This window comes from Athene cunicularia (assembly GCF_003259725.1).
Source record: "Athene cunicularia isolate RWA chromosome 1 unlocalized genomic scaffold, athCun1 chr1_part1, whole genome shotgun sequence".
Taxonomy (NCBI): Eukaryota; Metazoa; Chordata; class Aves; order Strigiformes; family Strigidae; genus Athene; species Athene cunicularia.
In genome coordinates, this window is record NW_020799091.1 from 31,066,541 (window position 1) to 31,088,434 (window position 21,894).

The 21,894-nt window shown below is 40.5% G+C and overlaps 1 protein-coding gene across 5 annotated transcripts in view; it reads left to right on the forward strand.

The window, feature by feature from the left end:
- The window catches only part of ENOX1 (ecto-NOX disulfide-thiol exchanger 1), a 381,250-nt gene that overhangs the window by 94,995 nt on the left and 264,361 nt on the right, over positions 1 to 21,894 (forward strand). Inside the window, exon 1 of one of the 5 annotated variants that reach the window (XM_026853222.1) lies at positions 10,662 to 10,763. The exons of 3 other annotated variants lie outside the window; for them this stretch is intronic. The gene's annotated coding sequence lies outside the window, so the exon portion shown is untranslated. Of the gene's footprint in view, positions 1 to 10,661; positions 10,764 to 20,752; positions 20,826 to 21,894 lie in introns of those variants that run through there. One more of the 5 variants, XM_026853232.1, reaches the window with a different exon arrangement.

Below are 21,894 nucleotides of genomic sequence, written 5' to 3' on the forward strand. Positions count from 1 at the left end.
CAAAAGGAGTTTAGCCAGTAAGAGTAGTACCAGTCTTCTCAAGCTCTGAAATAATGGCAGGAAACATAGGCAGCTATCAGCAGAGCACACATGGGTCACTCACTGCTGGGCTGAAGGTTATTCTCTTCGATTTTGTTAAACTAACTACAGGCAGCCATTTTTTGCAGTGTTCTTTTATTAACTGAAAAACCTCATTAATTTTTCACATATAAGCTGCATTGTGAGGTCTCAGCACTTCTGAAGACAGCAGCTACAGTGGAACAAGTTTGTAAGAGGTTGAGGTAGACGTTATAGTACACTTATAACATGTGCTGTGGCTGGTGCTTTTCCATGGTGTGTGAAGTCAATACTATAAATACCAACCACGTCTAAAACTGGATAAATTCCTTTGCTGAAGTCAAAGGGTGGACATGACAGACCAAGAAAATGATGGCTATGCAGTTGTTTGGTATCTCCACCACATGGCAGCTTCTTGTCAGCTGTGAAAGGATGAAACACCCCTGACATCAATGGGATCGCTCCCCTTTTTACCAGCAGCAGTGTTAGTTCTGTGGCATTCAGGTACTACAGGAGAAGACTTGTGGCTGATTTATGAGAGAGTCTCTAACTGGCAGTAGTTTTGTTTAGACCACCCATGAAAAATCACAAAACCAAATGGCACCTTTTGAGAGGAAAAGCTTGTGATGTTCTGAGTAGTGTATTTCCTAACGGTAGCGCTATGGTGACATATATTCCTCTGTTATATCTGCCACATTTAGTTCAGATTGAAAGCAGTACGCAAGTTTGAAAACATCCCTTTTTACAGTAGCAGTAAGAATTTCTTCTGGGAAGAATTGAAGAATTTCTTCTGGGAAGAGCACTGAACTGGTAGATCACTGCTGAGGTCCTTTTGGCCTAACAGGCCTTTTCCAGTTCTTCAAAGCTGACAACAGTTAAGGGAAAAGATGATCATCCTTTGCTGGGGCACTGCATCAGTTGTATGAGAAATGGAAGCGGGTCATTCTGGACATAAAATTTAATGGAAACATGTTTTGTCAGCATCAAGACATTTGAAGACCCATCTGCGAGGGTGTGTGTCGTGACATCTGTTTAGAGGGAGGCGTAAAATTCCCCTTGTGAATCATGGCAGTGCTGCAGAGCTGGGAAACTCGGGCTCCTTCTCTTCTCTCTCCTTTCCTCTGTAATGCCTGAATTGTAACAATAGGTTCTTAGAAAAGTCTTTGGTGACCCTTCACACGTAGCACATTTATTACGATTAAATCATCAGGGGAAAATAAGAAATCAATCTGGCCAGATAGTTATTACCATGCTTTAAAAAGGTAAAAACCTTTGGAGATGAGAGTTTCATCAGCCTGATAATGTGTCACAGCAGAGCTGTCTTTTCCCCCTTCAAATCCTTGTCTGAGGTGGTCACAAGGAAACAAAACACTCCATAGTCAGGCTCTTACCCTCCTCCTACCCCATCCCTAACAGCAGCGTGATGTTTACTGTTGTTAGCAGCCACCTGCTTCCCTTCAAATCCTCCTCATGCAAAACATGGTTGTTTCAGAACAGTCATTATACGTTTGGAAATGGCAAAGCAATTCTCCGAGTCCCACTGATTACGTTGTATAGCAACCCTACTGTATGCCATTTTGGCTGCTTGGAAGGCTGGTAGCTGCTTGGCAAGCTGAAGAAGAAGCTTCTTTCCAATAACTGTTTTTTCTTTTATCCTGCAGTGTGGTATTATTTTTCTAGTGGTATGATTAGAAAAGAAAATATATACAAAGCTAAAGAAATATTCCAATATATTTATAATATAATATTATAATGGCCATTAAATAAAGTCATTCATGTACTTGAGTTCATTCAAGTATTTTTTTGGCTTTTAAAAGAAATAATTGTTGCACATAAAGTCTTGCCTGAATAGCAATTATTTGATTAAAAGAATACTGGCCCAGGTCTTGTGCTTGGCTTTCTATGAGCTTAACCATGCAATCATTTTTTATTGCCATTGTTGAATGTAGATGGATTTAAATAAGTCTTCTCCCACATAGACTCTTTAATGATACTTTTAAGGAAGAGAGCACAAGTGAATTGAAATCCCAAACCTGCAGCTCTGAAAGAGTGTCAGGCAAGGTGTGAAAGAAACCCTGGAGTTGTCAGAAATGGCAGGAGTAGCATTACACAGCAAGAAGACCAGAGCGCTGGAGTCTTTCTGATGATGGAAAAATAGCATTTTTTCTCCTGAGAACCCTTTACTTTGACTGGATGTGGGCCCCATTCTCACTGAAGCTATTGCTGCCTGTAACAATACTTCCAAATGCAATTGGCACCCATTCCAGCTGCCTGCAGGAATTCCAGCTGCCTGCCTTGCTTATAGAAAGCAAGCTGGGTTTTTAGGGTTCCTTAGACCCACCCTGCCTAAGAAATACAATTTCTTAAATGTGCATAAGGAGAATACAAAATAAATGGAAAAATCATGCTAAAATCTTTGTAAAGCTTGAAATAACTTGAATTTTGTCCATTGTAATCTGAAGTAATGAGCTGGAAAGAAATATTGCATTGCTGCAGATCTTGACAAAGAGTAGATAAGTGCCAGAGGTTGAGCCTGTAAGACTCTGGGCAGAGCTTCATGCTGCTGGAAACATTCTTGTTTTGCAAAGTGAATAGTAGCTGATTGTTAAAGCATGGTCCCCGCTGATGACAGGACTTTAGAAAACAGCTAAAACTCTCAAATGAAATATAGTTGAAAGTAAGTTTTAAACAAGATAAATCCTGTCTGCAAAAGCCCTAATGCTGTAAAACTCCTTTTGCCAAGAATGGAACAAGCAGGGACTTGACAAATAAAGAAATAGCAACAAACAAACTCAGCTTTTCCAGAGGTGGTGAAAATGTGCTCAGAGCAATGATGCAAACCCTTGGTGATTCTGGGTGTGTCACCCACATCTTTCCATTCCAAGGAAGTCCAGAAATACTTGGTGTGTCCTTAATATTCTGGAGAGACTTGGCAAGAGCTGTCACTGAGTGTTTATTTGAAACATAATTCCAGGGAAGTATGAAGCATATACTCATTCAATCTCAGAATTACAGGAAGATTTGAAAAAAACAGAGGTGCAATTATTTACCTTAAGGCATCTGATTTTTACAGGTTCAAAGAAAACAGATGTGTTTCTTGTCTACTGCTGTTGGAAATTTTTCAGGGTTTATATATAAATTATTGTATCTATCAACAAATAAATATATTTAAACGGTGCCTAAATGCCAGTGGGCTTTATAACAAATTCTGGAGAATTACCACAATGGTCTATTCCTATTAACATAACCTATATTGTCTGAGAAGCTGCCACTGTATCTCTCTCTGTTGTGACTGTTCTGGTATGTATTTGTATCAGGTCACTTCTGTATTTTGCATATCCTAAAAAGATGTTTCAAGGTTTTTGGCCTGAAAGAGAAGTACATGAAACTATTATTTTTTTCAGATGTGAAGATATGAAGGTAGATTGTGTGGATATGGATTGCAGATATGAAGGTAGATTGTGTGTATGGGAGGAAGAAATAATTGTTTTGTGTTTCTTCCTGGTCATCGCGGTAAAGATGGATTGAATAGACAGAAGGAAACTCAATTCTCCAGGAACATGTCTGAAGATACCATAGAAGGGCCTGTTCTTTTAGTTCCACATTTACTTTCTAAAACAACCAGATTAAGACTAGTGTTAAGGGCTTTTATTTTTCTTGTTGTAATAAACATATAAAAAAAAAAAAAAAAAAAAAAGTAAAAACTTAATGGACTATCTTCGATGGATGGCTCCGTAAACAGGAGAAGATATAAAAGAAAAAATAACACTGAGTACTATAATTTCTATAGGCATTTCACCACCACAGTTCTGCATAAAATCAATACACTCAAGCAATTCAGCTTCAGCTGTTAGGGGCTTTACTGAGTCCATTCACTTGGTAGATCTTCTGGGTTAGTATATACTACTTCAGTTACACAGCTTGCACGAACTCAGGAGGTTTGACATCCCTGTAGAAGATGTTGAACAAAGACAGGGTTTCCAGTGGAGAATCCACACTGCTCATTTGCTTTGGACATCAGCAAAAAAGGTCTTGCTGGTCGTTATTAGATTACCTCTGTTCAGAGTTTTAAACAAGGTCATAACTTGAGTTATTTTTTCATCCAGGCACTGTGACTCAGTGCGAAATGTGTATTCCTATTTCAGGATAGGATTTGACCTAAATTTACATCTTGGTCAGATCTGCATTCGGACCTCTTATTTTTGGGAACTCTGAATTATATATACTGTGGTCTGAAAAAATTGCTGACTGATCAGCGTTAGTGATTTATATTTCAATATCCCACATTTCTTTGATGATGCGTTTGTATATGACTGTAAGTGGGTTGCAGAATCGATACTAGTGTCTCAGGAACTTGAGTCTCTGTTTGCGAGAAATTTTTTATCTCAAGGGAGAAAAAAACATTTGGGGTGTCAGGGAGGGGATGAACTGGGTTTTAGCCTTGTCAGTATAGTGAAGGAGGGAATGAGTTTGTAAATGATGTTCAGATGCAGCAGTTGTTTCATCTTCATCAGTGTTACGCTGTGAGTGAAGAGTATCAGAAGAGGAAGAGAGAGAGAGAAAGTCACTCAAAGGGAAGAAGAAACTGAGGGGGAAAAGTAGAAAAGCATGGCATGGAGCAAAGTAGGGAGAGCGGATGGCATGAGTCTGGAGAAAAAGGCTAGAGGAAATGTGGTAAAGCCCTGCCATACACTGTGTAAATTTCCTCTGCATTTAAAGACAGATTTCTCCAGGTTAGCAATTATATCAAGCTGGTTTGGGGAGCTGCAGGTAGCAATGAAGATGCAATGGCAAAGGCTTCATCTTGGCTGTTCAGGATCCTAGGAATGTGTTTTGGATGCTGTCACACTTATATCTATGTGTACTTTGTTTTAACAATACTTACAAGCCAGGAAAGACAGATTAAGGTAGCACAGTAATGTCTCTGTGCTGCAAATGCACCTTTGTTTTCCCCTTCCCCTCTTTCCTCCCCACTGACCAAAGGCTCCTCTGCTTCTCTTACCAGATAAGGGGCGCTGAGTAAATACATAGCACAGAAGACTTGAAGCAGATTCTTGACACGACTTCAATCCAGCTTCAAATTTGTGTATGAAAATGTAATAGGGTAATTTATCACCTTTATTCAGGTAAACAGATAAAATTGAGGGCAACTACAACCTTCATTTGTATGCTGAAAGTTAGAGAGAAGTTAGGCAGTTAGATAGCAGCACCTTTGCCTGTCTGACATAGATTACTCAGAAGGGAGTAATCATCATAGTTTTCTACCAAAACTTTACCTGATATTGGCAGGTAAATCAGAGAGCAGAGCATGATGCTGTCCTCAAGCTTTGATACTTGTAATTGTAGCAGTTCTTCAGCAAACATCTGGTATAACCCATGCAGGACTTTCAGTATAGCTTTTAAAAATAACTAAGGAGTTTGAAATAACCATACTCTATATAAGAGCAAACAATAAAATGCATGTGTAGGAGGCTTCATTAAGATTGCTTGACCTATGAGTAAAATAAAAAGGAGGACAAGACAGGCTTTCCTAGTGATTTACTTTCTATGTCCATGAATCATGGTTTTTTCCTCTGTTATTGTGATTGCATTTTTTTTTCTCAGCACTGCTCACCCTATCATTATGGGTAGAAAAAGTAAAGGGATTGTGATATTTTCTCAGCAGTGATGAAAGGAACAGGACACTTCAAGGACATGCTATAAAAGTTGTTAGGACTGCAAGATGCTGTAGCTTCTTCAAGATGAAAGTACTGTGTGTGGTCCATACTGGATTAATGTGCGTCATGCTGAAGGATGCTAGCTATACCATAAGTGATATTGATCTTGTATGCTTATTTTTTAATTTATCAATTATATTAACTTCCTTTTCCCCCCCCCCCATCATTTGTGGGTGAGCACACTTTTGAGGCTGTAAATCCCATGGGAAGGAGCCAGGCAGTTCGCGTTGCCAGAGAATCTGGCAAAAGATACTGTTTAAATCTTTACCACCAGCAACAGAGGGTTGTTTAAAAAATATATGTTTCAGCATAATGTCTTCAAGGGGCTTATTAGAAAAGAACAAATAAAGGCACAAAACTTTGAAATTTTTAAAGAGCTTTCAAAATGTTAAGGAGTAATTGCAAAGTAGTGAAGTTAAATATATTTTAACATGGATTGGTATGGGTTGGCTTTTTCCCTATTTTTGGTATAAAGGAAGGGAATAGTAAGCAGGAGGGGTTGGGTGATCTGCAGTTGGTGAGAAGCCCTGGGATTGGAAACCACAAAATGAAAAACAGCAGATGTGAAACAGTGGCTTCTGACTTCCTTCATATGAGCACAAATGCATCAACTTAATAACATCATTTAAAACTCTTTTGGAGCCATGGAAGAAAAGAACACGGAAGTAATTAGTACTAGTCTAAAAAAATCCACAAGACAACATTTGTCCTTGGTAAAATGTTTCTTCATATTGCTTTATGGTTTCTATTTATCCAGACAAATTATTCCCCAGACATAAAGCAGCACTTCTGACATCATATGAGATTACTATGCAAGATTATAATGTGGATGTGGCTTTGTCAGAAAAGACAAATGTTCCTTGGGCCATGTGGCAGAGCTGTTTGCTGACTGAAGGGAAGGATGGAAACTCCCACACTACACCAAACTTCAGGCTGTAGTTCTCTTCAAAAATAATAATTTTAATCCAATTATACTACCAGGTCGGAGAATCAGTGGGCTTCCATACTGATGGTATTGTGTGAAATATTAGTTGAGCTATGCAGCTGAATAACTAGAGAGGATTTAATTATGACAGTTAATGGTGTTTTTCAGAACATCAAGGACCTAGCCAGCAGATTATGCAGCAGATGTATTACATGAAGTAGAAGTTGATCACAGTTTTCTGGATATTTGGGGTTTTTGTACCAAGCAAGAGCATAATTATTGAATAACTTCTACTATCATTCTTACAGGTGTTTTCTTTTTTTTTTGTTTTGTTTCCCCTACCCCAGTAGTTATCTTTATCTGGTAGAATATAAATTTTCCCTTTATAGAAGCAGTGGAGAAGGAGCATTGGCTTTTAATGAGCTCAGTACACTTAACATCATACTACTAAGCATGTGGTTTAGCACACACAGAGGCTAAAGGTAGACTGTTTTAAAGTTGTTGTTAAAAACTCATGCAACCTGAGTAGTATTTTTCTTCAAAAGGAGTTTAGCCAGTAAGAGTAGTACCAGTCTTCTCAAGCTCTGAAATAATGGCAGGAAACATAGGCAGCTATCAGCAGAGCACACATGGGTCACTCACTGCTGGGCTGAAGGTTATTCTCTTCGATTTTGTTAAACTAACTACAGGCAGCCATTTTTTGCAGTGTTCTTTTATTAACTGAAAAACCTCATTAATTTTTCACATATAAGCTGCATTGTGAGGTCTCAGCACTTCTGAAGACAGCAGCTACAGTGGAACAAGTTTGTAAGAGGTTGAGGTAGACGTTATAGTACACTTATAACATGTGCTGTGGCTGGTGCTTTTCCATGGTGTGTGAAGTCAATACTATAAATACCAACCACGTCTAAAACTGGATAAATTCCTTTGCTGAAGTCAAAGGGTGGACATGACAGACCAAGAAAATGATGGCTATGCAGTTGTTTGGTATCTCCACCACATGGCAGCTTCTTGTCAGCTGTGAAAGGATGAAACACCCCTGACATCAATGGGATCGCTCCCCTTTTTACCAGCAGCAGTGTTAGTTCTGTGGCATTCAGGTACTACAGGAGAAGACTTGTGGCTGATTTATGAGAGAGTCTCTAACTGGCAGTAGTTTTGTTTAGACCACCCATGAAAAATCACAAAACCAAATGGCACCTTTTGAGAGGAAAAGCTTGTGATGTTCTGAGTAGTGTATTTCCTAACGGTAGCGCTATGGTGACATATATTCCTCTGTTATATCTGCCACATTTAGTTCAGATTGAAAGCAGTACGCAAGTTTGAAAACATCCCTTTTTACAGTAGCAGTAAGAATTTCTTCTGGGAAGAATTGAAGAATTTCTTCTGGGAAGAGCACTGAACTGGTAGATCACTGCTGAGGTCCTTTTGGCCTAACAGGCCTTTTCCAGTTCTTCAAAGCTGACAACAGTTAAGGGAAAAGATGATCATCCTTTGCTGGGGCACTGCATCAGTTGTATGAGAAATGGAAGCGGGTCATTCTGGACATAAAATTTAATGGAAACATGTTTTGTCAGCATCAAGACATTTGAAGACCCATCTGCTGAGGGTGTGTGTCGTGACATCTGTTTAGAGGGAGGCGTAAAATTCCCCTTGTGAATCATGGCAGTGCTGCAGAGCTGGGAAACTCGGGCTCCTTCTCTTCTCTTGTTATGTTTGGTGTCTCACCATTGAATGGGAAGGACTGTGGTTTGCCAAGGGTCCCAGTGGAAAAGAAGGTTTCAAAAAAATTTGGAGGAATCAGATGGTAATTTCTCATATCATAGATGTTGTGAAATTTGGCTCTTATTGTGGCACTATTAAAATGTCTGAAAATGGTTTATTTCTTAAAATACTGTAGAAAAGATTTTTGTGATTCATCCTTTCCAAAATGGAATAATGAGTAAGAAAGTGGAAGGCAAAATGCAGGAGTTTGTTTCAGGATCATGGATATTGTGTATTAGATATTATAGATTAGAATGGAAAACCTGTTATTTAAAACTGCTGTTCAAAATCTTATTGTTTGGACTAGTTCATTTTCACTTCCACTTGGGTTTGAACATTTCATGTCCCTTGGAAATTAGATGTTGAAACTAATGTTCCCAGTAATAATGCATTAAACCGGAAAGTGCTGGATCTCAAGCATATTAATCAGTAAATACTCTGAGTTTTTATCGTTGCCACATACCTTTTGATAGCCAGTCCCATAATAATATAATATGATGCCTTGAATTGATGTGTTTATTGTTCTAAAAAGATGAATAGGCACATGTTGACCCTGGCTGTCAGATAGAAGGGAAAATTTCCAAACGTTAAATGTAATATTGAACTTGCTGCATTAAATGGTCTATCTTTTTTTTTTTTTTTTTGGCTAGATCACTTATCTGTTAATTGCAATCTCTAAGTCTAGTTACAAATATTTTTTAGAATACTGTCAGAAAATCAAATCCTGTATTTGCAATCATAGTGAGCAGAGGGACAAATCAGTCTCTTGTCTTATTGTGATATGCCAAACACTTCAAAATGCTTCTACATCAGTGCATTTTGAGGTGAATTCTGCTGTAAAATCCAGGTCACCTCAAATGCATTAAAGCTGAAAAACGGCCTCAGAAGTTTTTTGGTAATATATATGCCCACTGAGTTAAAAAATCAGTTTCCTCAAGGCAGGTTTCTTAGCATGGCTGCAATCTTACAGTAAGGTATCCAACCAGTCTTTTTTTATAAGGTGGAGCTGCCTCTGCCTCATACTTTGCAGCTCAAATAATGGGTAGATGAAGCGCAGGACAACCACTGAGCTCATAAGCATATACTTAAAGGGATCTATTTTGTGGAATTAGAGAAAATAGAGTCTGTTTGGAATGATCTAGCTAAACTACCAAATATTCAACTTCCGTTTATTTTCAGTTGTCTGTGGAGGTAAGGAGATTAGTATTTGCCTACAGATGAATCACACTGGATCTGCCTTTTAAGTTGTTACAGGATATTCAGTTGGGTAGGCACATCTGAAGGGTTGAAATGAGAGAACTGTCTCTCGTTTGTTTTCTTCAGTCAAGCATAAATCTCTAATTTTAAGGGCATTCTACCCTTGGTTTAGATTTGTTTATTTTAGTTTTATAGACCCCATTTAAAATCCATTTTAATGAGCTGTTTATGCAGTGATAGTGTTTTTAATATATGTTTAGGTTCTATGCAAGTCTGTGGCAATGATGCGTGAAGAGGGCATGAATTAATAATATGGCAAAGGCAACTGAAATACTTCCGATGTACCGGCCAAACAAGATTCTGACATGGGTGCCTGTCTGCCCATTTGCTTGCCCTTGCCTGAGACCGACAGTTCAAGCTGCTGTTTCTCTCCCCAGGGGTGACAGATTTTGCTGGCCTTCATGCATCCTGGAGCTAGTTAGGATGTGCAGCCTAGTGCTGCAATGATGCTATGGTTGTGAGTGTGGGATGAAGATCGGGGAACAGAGGAATGCCAAGAAGCAGCATTTCATCCCGTATGCCATTTGCAGGACAGTCGTTCTGCACTTAGCTTGCTTTGTAATGGGTGAAGTAGGATGGTACTAAGACTCAAGCCAGTACCTCAGCTCAATAGTCAACTTCACCCAAGGCTGTAGCTGGCCGGCTTGAGAACCTCTGCAAGTATTTGAAAAGTGCTGCGAGCAAACACAGATCCCAGAAACCCAGAAGCATCTCTGATAGGGAGCATGATGCATGGGTATTAACTGGGCAAAGACTTTACAGATGCTTTGTTCAACTGCAGCTTTTCTAATCATGGCAGATCTGCATGTGACAGTAGAGTGACCTGAGCCTTGCCACAACACAAGGTATGACAAGGCCTTTTGATGGTCTTTATGTGTGCCTACTTCCTGGACACTCATAAGGAGCTTCATAATTTGTCTCCAGACATATCTTGAATGCAATAACAAGAATAATAAAAACTCAAATAGCAATTTGGTGCTCTGACCATCTGGGATCCAGGCTGAGAGATGAGATATAGTACAGACCCTAAAGCTGTTAGTAAGGTAAGCCTTCTTACTCTTTTTTGTAATTAATTTAAATGGTTCTTAAATGATTTTTAAATGAGTTCATACTCACAACAGCTTTGAAAATCTGTGTCTTGCCAGTGGGATCTGACTGCTGCTTCTACTGCTGTGTCTTGGTCTGATTCCCAGCTGGAAAAACCAAACCTCTGTATCAGCTGGGTGCAACCTCAGCACAGTGATAAAGGAAAGAGAATGGAAATAGTTGGAGGCTTTTCTGAACACCATTTAGAGAATCCTTTTTCTAATACATGGACCCCAGAGACAAAAGAAAACTGAGAGAAAGAAGACACTACATGTGCCTATTAGCATAAACATGTGATGGCTGTGTTACTTGCTTGAAATGAGGATGCTGAGAAGTACCGAGTGTATGAAGTTAAATAAACTGATGAAAGTGTAATACACAGTAGTATTTTATGGAAGATCACTTTTTAACAGGTTTTCTTTTCTCCCGGTAGAATAACCTGGAAAGGTTGAATTGAGTTTTATTCCACTAAAGCAAGAGACTACATGTTGAGGTGTAAGGGAGGAACTGGAAGAATAGCAGAGCCATAGCAGTTAATTCTGGGCTCACCTTTCGGCTTGTACATCCCAAGTATAGCAGCAAAGAGGAGTTACAATTGTGCCAATTCTTTTCCAGTCTGAAATTGTGTCTCCATGGCAGGGTGTGCCACTCCAGTGCTGCCATTCTCAGACTCATTAGACTTATTAAGAGACAGAGCTAATGCTATCAGGTGCAGTGGTACACTGATGGAAATGAGCAACTTTTCAGGGCCCAAGTTAAGCCAATATGGCACTGTACCCTGTGATCATGGCAGCTTGTTTGGAGTTAGGAGCGCTTGCGCTGAGGTGCTGGAGAAAGCCTCCTGTCAGTATGGTGGAGTTAGACTTCCAAAAGCCTGTATAGTAGGACCAACAAGGATGAATTCCAGTAAGCAGGAAAGGGGAAGGGGAATCCATCTAGATGCCAGAAGCTGGGTTCAGCAGAAAAGAAAAGGGAAAAAGCATGGTTGTTTCCCTGAAGGACTTCTTTTAAGTTACAGGTGAAGCTGGGGACAAGTGAGAAACTCTCTTATTTAAGGGTGGACATAGGTTTTTGGCCAGGTGGATAGTCTAATACTGACTACACCATTTTTGTCTCATTAAAAAACTCTGTCTTTAATACAAAAGAAGTGGCAGAAAAACATCCTGAGATTTTTAATTATGCAGCCAGCACCACAGAGCCCAGAATCAGTTCTTGGCAGCCCTGCTATTAGCAGTGTTGTCCCATGCTTTGCTGCAGTGCTGACTGCAGCAGCAGTAGTTTGAAGAGCTGATGATGCCCGAGGTTGCCAGCTGAGCCCTGACACTGGCTTCTGGCTGGCCCTTTTAGAGGGCAGCCAGCTGATGTCTCCACAATGCTGTCTCAGGGCTGTTGGTTAGATGGCTTACACCTTTTAATCTCAAAAAATTTATGTCACCAGTGAGGTTTAGGACTAAAGCAGCCAAAAGGCACTTTTTTTAGGATGACCAAAAGGTACATTTTTTTTACCAGGGGCTCCCAATATTTTTTTTTTTCCTTTGTGTTGTTGCTCTATGCCTGACAGACACTTGCCATCCCTGCTTGAAGATCCGCACAGTGGTGGGCAGCCTGGGGTTAAAGTGAGCAATTCAGCCAGCTGTCTTTCAGACCTGGATTTACCAACCTGCTGTCAGCATTTGCAATCCATGCTGCTGAGAATTACCAGGCCCAAGAACAAGTAACATCACCAAAAAGGCAATTCAAAGGCTTGCATTTCAGTCCATGTTTAGCAATTGCCTCTTAAATTGGCTATGAATCTTGTAGGAGCCATGTGAGGTGCCCTGGGAAGCTTTATCACAGAATCACAGAATCATCAAGGTTGGAAAAGACCTTGAAGATCATCCAGTCCAACCTTTAACCTAACATTGACAGTTCCCAACTACACCATATCCCTCAGCGCTATGTCAACCCGACTCTTAAACACCTCCAGGGATGGGGACTCCACCACTTCCCTGGGCAGCACATTCCAACGCCTAACAACCCCTTCTGGAAAGAAATGCTTCCTGATATCCAGTCTAAACCTTCCCTGGTGCAACTTGAGGCCATTCCCTCTTGTCCTATCACTTGTTACTTGGTTAAAGAGACTCATCCCCATCTCTGCAACCTCCTTTCAGGGAGCTGTAGAGGGCGATGAGGTCTCCCCTCAGCCTCCTCTTCTCCAGACTAAACACCCCCAGTTCCCTCAGCCGCTCCCCGTACGACCTGTGCTCCAGACCCTCCACCAGCTTCGTTGCCCTTCTCTGGACACATTTGAGTAATTCCATGTTCTTTTTGTAGTGAGGGGCCCAAAACTGAACACAGGAATCGAGGTGTGGCCTCCAGTGCCAAGGACAGGGGTAAGATCCCTTCCCTGTCCCTGCTGGCCACACTGTTTCAGAGGAGCTTTATAAGGAGGAGGGCAGCACATCTGTAAATTGCTGTCTAGAGATATACATACAGACTGACAATTTCTGTGCATCCTTCAGCAAAAATAAGAAGTGACCCTCCAGGAGGGTGTCTACTCTTCCTTCTTTGCCCCAGGTTAGAAGTTTTTGGGCACAGTTAGGGACTGACTGAGGCTGTGCCCTTGGGATAAGAAGGAGGAAAATAGTATCTCAAGAATACCAGTTTATTGTAGTGGTGGTTCATGGGTGCTGCCCTCCAGACACTGGGTAGAGCAAGATAGAGATGAATGCTGCTGAGAGAAAGCCTACCCTGCAGTCCTGCTGTGTGACCACTCATTCCTGTACTCCTGCCCTCATGGATCTTCATTTCTAATGGCTTTTCTTCCTTTCTGCCTCACTCTGTCAGTTAGTCTGAACTTGGTTTTCAGCCCCATCAAAACCCTTCAACCACCACCCTGCTTCCCACCTCTTTGATTCTACTTTCCTTAATCTGTTCTAACTCCCCACCTGTCCCATATATTCCAGTGGAACAGAAATTGCTGCTAAATGCCAAAAGATACCCCCCATCCAAAGTAAAATTAAAAAAAGTGACATTGAGATGGGAATGTAGTGACTGTAATTAATTATCTAATCTCATGACAACTGCCCTTTCTTTCTCTTCTTTTTCCCTTAGGCTTTGCTGTTCACTCTCTTTGACTTCTGCAGGAGAAAATTCCTCATGACAGAGGATTGTCTTTTGCTTGTTTGATGTGCCTATCTGTTTTAAGCACTGCCTTAATGGTAGTTCTAAAAGTATAAGGCACAGAATAGTTCCTCTACCCAAACTGTACAGTACTGAGACCCTATAGCATGTTACTGCAAAGTCTCTCTTATTCCTGCGGGTGAAACAACAGGTGATCTTCATGGGAAATGAAGTGACTAATAGCAACTGGCCCACGCTGCTCCTGTGACAGGCCAGCTTGTTGAGAGTGGTTTGGTGACTGATAAGATAAGGGAGTGGAAAAGAGATGTTGAGAGGCTGTTTCACTGAAACTTAAACAAATATCTCGTGCTGTAGATTAGTTGATGTCCTGCCCTAACATTTCAATTTTATTATTAACCAGAAAAACAACACAAAATCAAAGTTCTTAAGGCACACCAAAACGAACTGAAAGTTCCAAAGGCACAACAAGCCAAAACAGGCTAAATAAAAATATGCTCAAAGACATGCATAATGTATTAACTGTATTTTGCTTCATTTGTAAAGAGCAAAAGAGAACAAGTAACCAGTGGTTTGGCCCCTTATGGGCCTTTGTCAGGGACACACTTCTCTTGAGTTTTTCAGTGGGAAACGTGACTTAAAAAAAAAAAAATAAATTCACAGGAGTTTTTCAAGATGCCCTACAAATATATATTAACTATCTTGGGTTTTATTTGAAGCAGGACATTTCCACCTCTCTGACTAATTGGAGGAAATTTATGCCACAAATAAAGCAACCAGTTTAAACCTGCAAGCCTGTCTCTAGCCACATATCCTTTTTCATGAAAGTGGGTGCTACAGAGCTGTACAGAACAATTTACATGCATGTGGGCTGCCAGGATTGGACCTTTAAACATAGTTTCTGTGATATCCTCAAAGTTGCAAGTAATAATTTAGAAGCATTTTTTTCTTCCCATCTTAGTCATAAATCCTCTTACAGTGTAACTCTTAAGTAGATTTAAAGATTATATTTTAAACTCAAGTGTTTCTTTTTTTGTTATTCTTTCTTTTTTTTTTTTTTTTTCTCTTTTTTCCCTTGTGGGGGAGTATCCTGCAGATGCTTTAGAAATTACAGCCTTATTTCCAGTGCAGAAACAACCGTTCTGGCTCAAGTGCTGTCCTTAGCCTGACTCCTGTCCACATGCTGTCTAGTCCACACCCAGCTGTCTGTTGTTTTTTGCCAGACCCAGCCATCACTTGGAAACTTGTAGGAAACATCATCAAAATATATCCTAAACAGAAGATCATGGTGTTTCTGAGGGACTTCATATCCTCTTCTGCATTTCAAACACTATTTATATGCTCTGGTGCTGTTGGCAGATGGAAACCAGTGTTTTTAGCAAGCTGATTTTAAAGGTTGCAGATACCAGGCAAACAAAACAAAACAGATTTTCTTCCTATTCTAATTCTTGTTGGATATACACCTGAATATCTAAAGAAGCAGTATGAATTGCAAACCTTTACCTGAAATGACCTTTGCAAAAATATGGATATTTGTCTTTGCAAATTTGTAGTCAAGTATGTGTAAGGATTTCTTTTGTTGAACTAATTCTCAAAACGGGCTCAGACTTTCTCTGTGACCCCTTTACACTGTTTCTGATTTTTTTTTAACAGGTTCTGTGTTCAAAAGCTTGAAAAACTAAATGGAAATATTTCAGTCTAACTGGAGAGCATGTACAAAAGTAGAAGTTATTGGAGAAGAGCCCCACTTATGTTCTAGGGTGCAAAATTTATCCTATGCTGCCATACATGCAGACCATCCCTGGTTTTGGAAACGTTTTATGACACATTTTGTCCCTCACTAATTTCTTGCTTTTATGATCATTTGTATGTGTACACAGAAGTTCAGCGGCACAAATGGCTGCTGTTCTTTGAAAATATGGCTCTTAGAAGGCTATGCGGGCCCTGTCTCTGTCCTTTCTGGAGGTGACCTATGTTTGTAGTTAAGCAGTCTTCAGTGTAAGACTGCCTGTGCATACAGCTTTTCCATTATTTTGTTATAACTTCCACTATTAGCTCATGGCACAGATGCTTTGGCAATGGGCACATTACAAATGTACATACAAGTCACTTGCAGGCACAGGAGGAATCTGGTTTATTCAAAACATGACCTTAATTTGCGTGGCTGTAGTTGCTTGAGTGTAGATACTTCGGAATTTTAGTGTTTGTGCAAGAACAAGTCCTTTAAGAATTTATTGCAATACAGCATTCTTGCTGCTCTTTGGTGTTCAGTGGATACAAGCTGGTTTTACAGAAACTTTCCACATGCAAGGCTAGAGAGACATGAAAGGATGCCATTAGATCTCCCTTGGACTACACCCCCGATACATGATTGCTGTTTTTTTGAGGGTGGGGGTATTTCATTCAAGTTTTTCTTTGTTGAAAGCTTTTTGCCAGTAGTTGCAGGCTCCAAGGTCAGTGGTAACATGGCAAAGGTACATCCCAAATATAACAGATCCTAATCATACTTTTGTTTCTTAAAGTCTCTGTCAGGATGATTTCTGCTTAAAAGAGCAGCTTAGTAAACTGGAAGCAAGCAGGCTGGTGATGCAGGTAGGAAAACTGTTTGGAAAAATAATGACCCTTCCTTCCATCAAGGGCATCTGCTTGCTTGTTACTGAGATGGCATATAGTTGCAGAATCCCTCAGGTTTCCCTGCTGATAGAGAGCCAGAAAACCTCCTCTCACCTCAAGCAGAACCTGTTGTATGTGAATGTTGTTATGGTGAGACACTCCAGGCTTAATTTCATGACACACAATAACTGTGAGTGAAAGTGGAGACGAGCAAGAAGATCCAGCAAATCTTTATCCCAACAGTCTATCTAGTAAGAAATAGCCTTTGGGAACCCCCACAAGCACTGCTCATTCCTCAGTAGTCCAAAAAAGAACATATTTCCAAATCATGGCTTTGCTCTTCTCTGCATAGTTTAAGACAGCAGTTTTCAACCTTAGCTGTGCTGCTAACCTCTTCCAACCACAAAAATCACTTTGTGGCCCTAGTCCCATCAGATGATTTTACATAAATACAAACGTGGCAAGTGCTTCTGCTCCTACAAGAAGCATTTTGCAACTGTGTTTTAAGTCATGGACCTTGGTTTTAGAGAAGGCAGTTAAGTCCAAAAGACCATTTCCCTCTTCACATAAAATTGATCATCTGATACCATCAGTGCATAAATTTTCCAGGGTCAAGGACAAGACTTTATTGTAAGTAAATCTCTATAAAAAAAACAGTATCAGAAAAAATCAGAATAAGCCTTTTGCAGGAGAGTGAAAGTTAAAGTAAAAAAGAAAAAAAAAAAAAAAAAGAAGAGTAAGTTTGTATAACTCATTAACTTCTGACATTTTAATGCCTTCCCTCCAGGAAAATGGAAGAAGTGGACAGTGTTTCTGATCTAGAAGGGACGTATTGAAAGTCTTGTCCCCATAGTAAATCCACATTGACAGAAAAATATCTATGACAGAAAGATAGTCATCTGAGTAATATCTTAAATACTAACCAGAATTTGTATTCATGTGAACATTTCCCAAATCATTGCACTGATTGGGAACTTTTGCCAGTTGCCGCAGTGTTTTGAGCACTATTCCTAACCTAAGAGCTTCATTCATTCTCTTTCTTTTCCTCCAGGAACAAAGTAAGAAGAAACCCAAATTTTACTTTCCACTGCTCCTTATGATCAGTTCTGGGTATGGACTCAATTTGTGCTGCTGTTGCCAATGTAAAAAACCCATGATAATGCAAAGTTGCTTTTTCGTTAATAGAGCCAGCATTTGCAGTCCTGATAAAAGCATTCTCCTCCAGGCTGTTTTCTCTAGACTTACCACTGCTACTGTGTCTCAGGTAGACTTCACGGGCTTAATACTAAAATGGCTCTTGACTGAGGGAGTCACTCGCAAAGGTGGTAGATACATGATTGTTTTTCCTCCCACATGCATGTGTGCTTCCGTCCTGGTATATCTTAGAAATTCTTCCATCCTGTTATTAGTGGTCTTATTTCTAGGTATACAGAGTTTGCAGTATTGTGTATTGGAGATACAGTTTTGCACAACAATGAATGATTTTGTTTGCAGAATACCATTGGTCTGGATAGAAGATGAAAATATGTCATCTCTTGACAAAGATTGAATGGATCGCAGTTTTTTTTTTTTCCTTTTTTTTTTAAATTTTAAATACTGGGTTACAGAAATGCCTCTGCAGTCAATTGGTTTATACCACTTCTGCCTCATTTTATGATCTGTTCATGCTGGTGCTATGCAGTGTTTAATCAGGCTACACCGATATGAAGAAAATCTGTGTTTGCGTGCTACAGTTCCTTATTATATTATGATGGGCAAATTACTGCTGTTTTTATTCCTGTTAGCATCACCATAATTTAAGCTCAGTTGTAGCTGCTTCATACTAATATTCAAGTGATTATGTGCTCTGAAATGTTATGGTATTCTCTACCTTTCTCCCCTCATTTCTGTGCAGTTTCTCTTAACTGACCGGTCTTTTTTATCTGTGTGCCTGCTACTGCTCTGGGCTCAGGTGGCCGACTCTCATCTCCTTGTTTCAGTGCTAGTCCACTTGTAACAAAAATTTGTATAATTTGCTCAATTTTGGGCACACATTTCTGGGGCATTTTGTTGTAGCTCTGTGCTCTGCAGCCTCCTGGATGCTTTCAGCTGAACCTAAGTTAGAGGGAAGTGTTTATTGCCCTCCATTCAGCACATCTGAAGTTCTGTGTCTGGTTTTGGGCTGCCCAGCACAAGAAAGGGGTGGACATACTGAAGCAAGTCCCCTGGAGGGTCACCGAGATGCACAGGGACATGAAGAGAAGGTCATTGAGGGATCTTACTGCTGTCTGTGACTACCTAATGGGAGGGGAGAGATAAGTCAGAGCCAGACTCTTTTCAAAGGTGCATGCATGGTGATAGGAGAAGAAGCAAGAGACACAGTGTGGAACATATGAAATTCTGATTGTGTATATTTGGGGGTAAAAAATCACCATGGCTGTGATCAAACACTGGCACAAACTGCCCAGCGAGGCTGTGAAATCTCCATCCTCAAAAATACTCAAAACTTTACTGAGAAGACCCTAATCAACCTGCTCTGAGCAGCAGGTTGGACCAGATGGACCCCAGGGGTCCCTTCCAATGTAAATTATACTAAAATAACCTTATCCTCAGAGGTAGAAGGTAGATTATATGGGCAACTTTGGAGGCCTGGGTGGGAAGCTCTGGGAGTCAGTCTCCAGAGAAGTAAATTCAGGGGAGATAGCCAATTATAGAATCAAAGAACAGCTCCAGTTGGAAGAGACTCTGAAAGATCATCTGTCCAACATTTCATGGGAAAGGGAGTCTAGATGGGATGACCTTGAAAACTTCCAGTGATAGGGACTCTACCACGTCCCTAGGGAGGTTGTTCCAGTGGTTGATTGTTCTTACTGTAAAAAACTTCTATTGAGATAAAACCCCTCCTGGTGCAACTTGTACTCATTGCCCGTTGTCCTTCCCATGTAACTCCACATAAAGAGAGAGCCTCTTTGTGGCTGACTGTTAATGTACTGGAATACTGTGATGAGGAGAGACAATGGCTGAATGAAATTCCCCTCCAAAGTTTTATGAACAGTGGCACTGGGAGAGAGGAGAGCAAGATGGCTTGCATAAATGTCAAGGACAGAAACCAGAACTCTAGCCAGTTCCTTTTCTGTTCTTGGAGGATTTTGAGAGGAATTGGGCACAGAATACCACTGTTGTCCTGTGGTTTGTCCAGGACACAGCTAATAGACAAATGACATGGAGCACTGGCTGGCTCCTGTCACCCTACGTGGGGGCAGCAAGCAGGATCCTGAACAAGGTGCTCACAGCTAGGCAGGGCTGCCCGCCCTCCTTTGCTCCTTGCCTGCCTTCAGTCTCTGGGAACACCCAGGCTGCTGGCAGCACAGCAAAGAGGCTGGCAAGTATCCTTGCATTAGTCTTTATTAAAGACTTAGCATTGTGTGCTGTGACATGTACCTGGTATTTACTACTTTTTGCCTGGTTTGCATGTTATCGTCTTGGATGGATGTGAGCCAGTTTCCAAATCCTGCCCTTCCTCTTTCCCTCCTGCTTGTTAGAAATCCAGCTGTATTCAGCAAGTATAAAAGAACTGACCTACAGAGCCCATGACAGCCAGCTGCAGTCTCCTAGCCCCTTTCTTTCCTGCTTCCCTCATTCATTTTTCAACACTTTTTCTGATGCTCAAAATGGAAACTGTGCTTCTCAGTGCAGAAACTTTCTGCCCCTGCCATCCCTCACACGAAGATTTCATGTGCCAGCTGCGCCAGGTTAGGAAAAGAATGACTTGTACCATAAAAATGTGCAGTGAGAGTCAGCTAGTCCATAATTCAGTTTTCAAGTCTATAACAAGTTTTGCTCAAACAAATAATTAATTAACTTCACCATTTCAAGTTTGTTATGAGCAGTAATCTCAGTAAGGCACTATTCAGCAGCATAAATCCTAAGAGGTCCTTATTTATAAATACAAATCTTACTGCGGCATCTTCTGATCAGTGAAATGGGTCTTTTGCTCTCTGGTCAGATGTCGTCATTGTCACAGCTGGCTGGGGAAGGGCAAACAAAAATATTAGACTGCCAGTGTGAATACTCACATTCCTTCCTCATACAGCAAACTGTCCCCAAATTGCTGTTCATTGATACCTTCACTCCCTGGCCCCCTTCCCACAACAGGTCCCTGTACCAAGGAGTCACAGAGGAGTCAACTGTATGGAAGGATCCCAATCCGGATTGCCCTGTGCTGTAAACATAATGCTGGCTTCCATCTTCTGGGTTCTGGAGGAGCTGGAGAGGAGCTATGAACTCCCAGAATCTGTGCTCTAAAAGTCAGTAGGGGAAGAAGAGGAAAAGATATCTATGATGTTCAAAAGTTTCCCAAAGTGGCAGCAGGGTCTGTACCTGGCATTGCAGTTTTGTGGGTGAAAAAACATATACTTTTTGTGATGAAAAACTGAACAATAAACAGCACCTGTGGTTTCCTTGCCCTTTGGCTATCATAGGTGAAAGGTCCAGACTCTCAAACACCACCATATACAATTTCCCAGCATTTGGCAAAGCTGAGTATGAACAAGTTGCAACCTGGGAAGCTCTGGAAGTTGAGGGAGGCGTGAAAATTTTTTTCTCTGGGAATTTTTTCCAGAGAAGTAAATAAGACATTAAGGGGACATTCCCTTCATTGTCATGATACAGGTGAATAAAGCTATACTGGGACTAAGAGTCTGGAAACAAAGGGATGTGCTATGATGGAGTGTTACCTTTCTGTGTGAATTAAAAGTAGATAGCAAAGAGCTATCTACAAGTGAACCTGTGAAACCTCATGAACCTTTGTCAAGTAACAACCCTTTTGTAGTTCATGTGGTTTTTATGCATTTGTATTGTTAAAAAATGAGTCTTATTTGGAAGTGTCTTAATTTTGAAAGCTTTTTAATTTCCCCCTTTACGTACTGTTCTGCCACTGTAAAAAGGCATCATTTGCTGCTTTTAAAATGTAGTGTAAGCTGTAAGACTTGCATGACAAATGCTGCATTAAGGTAATCAACCTCTTCAGACCAGTAGGTCACGGCACTGAAACTGCCTGTTCATGAAAGCATAAGTTCCTCAGCTTTAGAAACCCACAAAAGCATGCAAATCACTCAAAACAAACCCACAGAGAAATAACCTCCCTTTCCCCACTGCTGCCCTGCTGTGGGAAAGACCTTTTGCTATCCCTGATTTCCCCCCAGAGAGAAATCGCATCCACTATGCAATACAAAATTAATAAACGTATATACAGCATGTTGAGCAAATACTGACATATCCCCAATGGTGAATTTACATCCCCCCATTCCATTTAAAATTAATAAAGGAAGACAGAGCACACAAAACTGACATGGGAAAGTATAACACCCCCCCCCC